Below are 7059 nucleotides of genomic sequence, written 5' to 3' on the forward strand. Positions count from 1 at the left end.
TACTAATGTCTCAGAAGATGATAGTTCTTAAGACGATGTGAATATTAGACCAACAGAAAGACAAAAAACCTTAGTGATTGATTCTGATACAGAAAGTGAAAATGAAACTCACGGTGCTGGAGAATGCTCCTTTGCTTCTACAGAAGAATGGATTGAAGACAACATTTCACGAAAATTAGAAGACTTTACAGGTGTGTCAGGTGTAACTACTGAATGTAATAACCCGCAAAGTGTTAGTGAAATAGAATTAATTTGGGGTAACGACTTTTTTTTTTGGTTTCGTTGGGTCTTCATTGCTGCGCGCAGGCTTTCTCTAGTTGCAGCGAACGGGGGCTATTGTTAGTTGTGGTGAACGGGCTTCTCATTGCGGTGGCTTCTCTTGTTGCAGAGCACAGGCTCTAGGCGCCTGGGTCTCAGTAGTTACGGCTCACGGGCTCAGTTGTTGTTGCTCGAGGGCTGAAGAGCGCAGGCTCAGTAGTTGTGGCACACGGGCTTAGTTGCTCCACTTCATGTGGGATCTTCCTGGACCAGGGCTCGAACCCGGGTCCCCTGCATTGGCAGGTGGATTCTTAACCACTGCACCACCAGGGACGTACTGGTAACGACTTTTCTGAGTTGGTTGCTTCTCAAACAAACTTTTATCGCCAACAGAATGAAGAATCATATAAAAAGTATGATAAGGCTTTAAAATGGACTGATGTAGCCAACAGTGACATGAAGAAGTTTCTTGGATTAATAATTTTGATGGAAAAAATAAGAAAGCCACACTGGAAAAATATTGGTCAACTGATCCCTTACTTGAAACACTTATCTTTCCAAAGATTATGACGAGAAGAAGGTTCAAACAAATAATTTCTTCACTTTAACGATAACTCGGAAACTCCACTTCCTGTGGGCAGAATTTCAAAAGTTAAACCTCTTTTGGATTATTTTCTACCAAAATTTCAATTGATCTGTATACCCAAACAAGAGCTATCACTTGATGAGGCAATGATAAAGTGGAGAGGACAACTCAGATTCAAAACCTATAATCTCGAGGACTTCCGTGGTGGTCCAGTGGACTCCACGCTACAGCACAGAGGGCCTGGATTCAATCCCTGATCAGGGAACTAGATTCCGCACGCCCCAACGAAGATCCTGCATGCTGCAACTAAGACCCGGCGCAGCCAAATAAATAAATATTTTTTAAAAAATCTTAGAATCCTGGAAAACTTACAAAATGTGGAGCTTTGGCCAGGATGGTCAGCAAAAGTGAAACTGGATATATATGCAACCTTGAGATTTACACAGGTGAAGGAAAGAAACTGCAAGAAACAATATCATCAGTCCTACAACCTTATCTTGGTTCATGGCACCATAGTTACCAAAACAATTATTACAACAGTGTGTCCACATCTGAAATATTGTTGAAAAATAAAACCAGAGTTTGTGGGATTATAAGAGAGAATCGTGGTCTATCAAACCAATTAAAGGAGAAATCTAAAAATCTACAGAGGGGAGAAATGACATTCTTACGGAAGGGAGAAGTGATTCTTCTCATGTGGAAAGAGGCTAGTCCACATGGTGACAACTATACATGACACCTCCATAGCATCTACAGGAAAGGAGGACAGGAGGACTGGCCATCAGATAACTAAGCCCACTTGTATATTAGAGTATAATAAATATATGCAACGAGTTGATTGATCCTAACAATATCTGGCAAACTTCAATATCCTCTGGAAAACTCGAAAATGGTATAAGAAAGTGGGTTTCTATTTGAGTAACTGCAGTTTATTCAATGCGTTTAAAATTTATTGTAGCCTTAATGCACAGAATAAAATGACTTACAAGCAATTTTTGTTAGCACTAGCTAGAGAATGGGTAACTGACCATTCTGGTGAATGTAATGGTAGTCCAACACCTGGTCCTTCTGGTGGAGTTTCTAAAAGAGCCCCCTGCAAAGATTCACCTTGTCGACTATCAGGTAAAATAAAAGAACATATTCTAGAGGAAATAATACCCACAGGACTAAGAACAAAAGTGCCGCCAGAAAGTGCAGTTTGCTCTTCCAGGGCAAGTGCAGTGAAACACGGCATAGTTGTAATAGATGTTCTGTTCTCCTGCATGAAGGTGCCTTTATAATGCCTATCACACTCTAACAAAATATTAAAATGCCTTAGTATGACATGTACGACGTTTCAAATGAATACATGAAGTGCAAAAAATGTTGTTGATATTTACTCAAATGCAGGTGTTTCAATATTCACTTACATAACACATCACCGGACACAGGCATTAGTTTCTGCAAAAATCCCCTGGTCCATAATGTGCTGGGAAGCAACGATGACTATGACATCAAAGCTAGACAACACTGCTTTCACACAAAAGATGACGATGGGCCAGTCCCACCTATGAGCACAGATAAAAAATTCAAATTAAATGCAAAACCAGCGGTGCATTAAAAATAATATTACAGTTCTGGAAATGGATAGTGGTGATAGTACTATAACATTGTGAATGTATTTAATGCCACTGAACTGTACACTTAAAAATTGTTAAAATGGTACATTTCATGTACATCTTACCAGAATTTAAAAAAAGATAACATTACAGGTGTTGGAGACAACTCTCCACAGAGTTCTCATTTCTGCATGTTTTTTTTTTTTGCTGAGGGACAGTTTTTGTTCTGAACAATCTTTTCAAGGATGCTTGTAAAAAGCCTTGGGAGGTAGAGACAATGTCAGCCCAGAGAACAAGGCAGCTTTGTTTTCCGTCCAATATAAGAAAGATAACATCTCCTTCTAGGGCAAAGGTTGTGCAGGTTTGCTTGAAGCCCCTTATTTGAGACTGAGGTTTCCTAAATTCCAATTCTTCAGCTGGGATATAAACCCACTGCATGTGCAGCATCCATCTAGGTCTGCCTGCATGCCCCCTGTGGGATAAGGGGACAGGAGGAACTGGGGTAAAACTCACACTGCCTGCTGTGCAGTGATAAAGAGCTTCGTCCCTGACCCAGGAGTCTCTTGTCCTCTGCTGGCGCTCATGAACATGTGGCAGGCTACATGCCAGGCTGTGAGCAGAACAGTCTCAGACCACTCACAGTTCTCCAGTTTGGGCCACAAAAGGATGGGTGCTGACAGACATGGCTCTCTGAAGAGAAAGGATGAAGTTAGGGGACAGGAGAAGATTGCGCAGGAACTGATTGTAGGGAATGCTCTCACCCAAGTGTTGAGTGAAGGCGAGGAAATAGGGGTCCCGGAATGTCCTACCTGTTAGTGAATATTTAGAAGCTGAGAAATGAGAGGTGGGATTGAAACAAGCTGTTGGAATGGTGTTCTCCTGCTCAGGTGGGACAGGAAAGAGATGTCATCGTGACAACGGGCAACAAGCCCTACAGCCCCAGTCAAAAGGCAATACACTGTGGCTGCTGAAATAAATGGTGTCAGCAATAAGGACATAGAACTTTGGTTCAGCCACTTGAAATTAGAAGTCAGTGCAAAGCTTTGCTTATTGGGGATGTCAACTGAAAAAAAAAAAAAAGGTACAACCTAAAAGTTGGGAATTATGTTTTATTTGGTGGCCCAAACTGAGGACTTAAGCCTGGAAGACAGCCTCTCAGATAGCTCTGAGGGACTGCTCCACAGAGGTAAGGGAGGGGCCAGGGTACATAAGGGAGGGGCCGGTTTTCTTTGCAACAAAAACCAGGTAGTGGGAACATCAAAATATTACTGATAATTAAAGAAAAACAGACATCTCAAGTTAATGAATTTGGTGCTTTTCTAGGTATGGGAGGATGCAAGGGTCTGGGCTCATTGAAATCATTCCTTTGATATGAACCTTAGCTATCCAGGGCCAGGATCCTGCTTTTGTCCATTCTGAAATGCCCTCAGGGTGCAGTCACTGATGGCTTGATGGCCACAACATCCTTTGCTTACTGATATGGCAGGTGACATTCTTCGTCCAAAGGGAGGAGCTGCTCTCTCCCTCTGTGCCCTCCAATCTCTCCCTCCTTCTTTTTTCTGACCTCAGGAAAGTCTTATTACTCTAAGAAACCAAATGTTTGGGTCAAGGTCTCCTTGTCCCAAAGGAGGACTGAAGGCCATACACACTCTGTACAAATATACTTAGGAACCTCAGGGAGGGGACGGACTCAAATTTCTATGCTTCCTTGGATATAGGCACCCAAGTCACCATCCTGCCTGGTCCACTGATGCTCAAATTTAATTGATGGGATTAGGACAGGGTTCTGAATGGGGAAGAGAAGCTAATTTGACCATATGGGTGGAACTAATTCAATGTCCTGCTGTTGCCTGTACATCTGAATAAATAGTAGGAATTGAGGTGCTATAGGCTTATACTCCCATCCTGTAAGTACCAGAGGGGATTATCCCAATCAGGGAAGTATAGAAAGTAGAGATATGCTTGTGAGATGAACTCCCTGCCATTTGTCACTAGTGGGTGTGCCTTTACCCTCTGATTTCAAAGTTTTCACCCTATAGATGACATCCTATTGGTTGGCAAGTCAGAAGCCTCCATCTCAAGGCCCCTGACTATCACACCTACACTAGCGGGGTGGCTGATAAACCCCAACAAAATTCAGAGGCTGGCTTTCCAAGTGAAGTTTCTTGGACTTAAATGGGCAGATTCACAACCCGCTATTTCTCTGGCACCCCAGGAAAAAGTGCTGTATATCTGCTCCACCTACCCTCTTCCTCCAACCAATCCTTTGAGGTTTAGCTTCTTGTTGGACTTTTGGGGAACTGGACAGAGTATATGCCCACTTGGGCTTTCTATTTGGTCCTTTATATCAGCTAACCCACAAATCAGCATTTTTTGAGCGGGGCCCAAACCAATAGCAATGAATGCTCTCTTTGTCCCCTACAAAGAGCCTACATTGCAGCCTGCAAAAAATCATATGGTCTGCCTGAATCAAGAAACTGCAGTGGCTGGCAATCTGACCTGCTGCTGTGTCTGTCATCCCTGTCCACATGCTATGAAAACAGAAAAACTCATCCACTCTTGAACCATTTATTTTGCTATGCCTAATGCCATCAATGGAAGCTCCCAGGCATGGACTCTGCCTTGTACATGTACAAACACACACACCAACGCAATCTTTTAAAAATCTGATTGATACAAATTCATATGCTTCTCCTGACTGCTGAGCAGCTTTGGGTTATGCCATGTACAACTCTCAAGGCTATCACTACCCAGTGACATAGCCCAGGTTTCTCAACCAAACCAATGTGATGATGATCCAAATCAAGTTTAACAACAAACCTCAAACTGGAGTGACCTGTGACCTTTGGGCTATCTGTTTGTATGTGGGGGAGAGATGGCCATGGACTCTCCATTGTGGATGAGGGTTGCTTTTTTGCTCATCTATTGCCCCACTGGCAATGACACCAGAGATTAGCCAGTCAATCTAAATTGCATGGGTCATAATGGATAACAGAATGACTTTAGACCACATCCTTCATGTCTAAAATAACACCCTCTGCTCCCCATGATAACTATAGTTGGCTATGTCTGGGATCCTGGAAGGCACAATTGAGATCAGTACTGCTGGTTAGCCTCTTCCTTCTGCTTTTGGAATCTTACTGATATTAGCCTTAATTAATGCTATATGAGACACATTGAACAGGTCTGGTCCCAGCCTCTGTGGGGCATTTTAGGCAGTGGCCAATGGAGTGGCATACTCAACTTCGGCCAAGAATGTATAGGATCAAGGGATAGAATATCCTTGGGAGAGGCAATGTGCCATACACTCCTGAGTATCCCTGTACATTCTTTCTTTTTAAAAATTTATTTATGTTATTTTTGGCTGCATTGGGTCTTCGTTGCTGCACACGGGCTTTTCTCTGGTAGCGGTGAGCGGGGGCTACTCTTCGTTGTGGTGTGCGGTCTTCTCGTTGTGGTGGCTTCTCTTGTTGGGAGCACAGGCTCTAGGTGCGCAGACTTCAGTGGTTGTGGCACATGGGCTCAGTAGTTGTGGCTCAGGGGCTCTAGAGTGCAGGCTCAGTAGTTGTGGTGCACGGGCTTAGTTGCTCCACAGCATGTGGGATCTTCCCGGACCAGGGCTCAAACCCGTGTCTCCTGCATTGGCAGGCGGAGTCTTAACCACTGTGCCACCAGGGAAGTCCCCTGTCTTTTAAATCTAATCTGATTCTGTCTTTAAAAAAAAAAAATTATTCATTTATTTATTTTTGGCTGTGTTGGGTCTTCGTTGCCACGCGTGGGCTTTCTCTAGTTGCCGCGAGCGGAGGCTGCTCTTCGTTGCCGTGCGCCGGCTTCTCATTGTGGTGGCTTCTCTTGCTGTGGAGCACAGGTTCTAGGCGCGCAGGCTTCAGTAGTTGTGGTGTGTGGGCTCAGTAGTTGTGGCTCGCGGGCTCTAGAGCACAGGCTCAGTAGCTGTGGCTCATGGGCTTAGTTGCTCCGCAGCATGTGGCATCTTCCCGGACCAGGGATCGAACCCATGTCCCCTGCACTGGCAGGTGGATTCTTAACCACTGCACCACCAGGGAAGCCCCTGATTCTTTCTATTGATAGATTTTATCCATCAATTTACAATTTATTGTGGTTACTCTTGCATAAGGATTTATTTCTGCCATTTTGTTTCATATTTTCCATCTACTGTACTTCAATTTCGTTTTTTCGTTTTTTTTTGTTTTGATTTTTTTTCTTTTCCTGCTTTACACTGCAGAGGTCAAGTGTTCTTCTGCTGGTTTAAATATTAAATTACTTTTGAAAGCGTCTCAAAATGACTTCGTCATTATTAGTTAAGTGGTCATGGGCAAGTCTTGCCTGTGCTCTCATCTGTAAAATGAGAATAAAGGAGAATATGGTTGCTGTGGGATTTAATTAATATATGTAAAACTCTTGAGAAAGTGCCTGGTAAGAATAAAGTTCTATGTGCTTACTGTTTTTTTTTGTTGTTGTTGTTGTTGTTTTTTGCGGTACGCGGGCCTCTCACTGTTGTGGCCTCTCCCGCTGCGGAGCACAGGCTCCGGACGCGCAGGCCCAGCGGCCATGGCTCACGGGCCCAGCCGCTCCGCGGCATGTGGGATCTTCCCGGAC

At 43.8% G+C, this 7059-nt stretch overlaps 1 protein-coding gene across 2 annotated transcripts in view; it reads right to left on the bottom strand.

Annotated features, from left to right (window-relative positions):
* Window positions 1-435: 435 nt before the first annotated feature.
* Window positions 436-7059, bottom strand: part of CEP135 (centrosomal protein 135) — a 93919-nt gene continuing 87295 nt past the window's right edge. The window contains exons 26-27 of one of the 2 annotated variants that reach the window (XR_448321.4): window positions 2254-2391; window positions 436-889 (exon numbers count right to left, since the gene is read on the bottom strand). The gene's annotated coding sequence lies outside the window, so the exon portion shown is untranslated. The remainder of the gene's footprint in view (window positions 890-2253; window positions 2392-7059) is intronic. The other variant, XM_007116057.4, reaches the window with a different exon arrangement.

This window comes from Physeter macrocephalus, chromosome 7 (genome assembly GCF_002837175.3).
Source record: "Physeter macrocephalus isolate SW-GA chromosome 7, ASM283717v5, whole genome shotgun sequence".
In the NCBI taxonomy this organism is placed as follows: Eukaryota; Metazoa; Chordata; class Mammalia; order Artiodactyla; family Physeteridae; genus Physeter; species Physeter macrocephalus.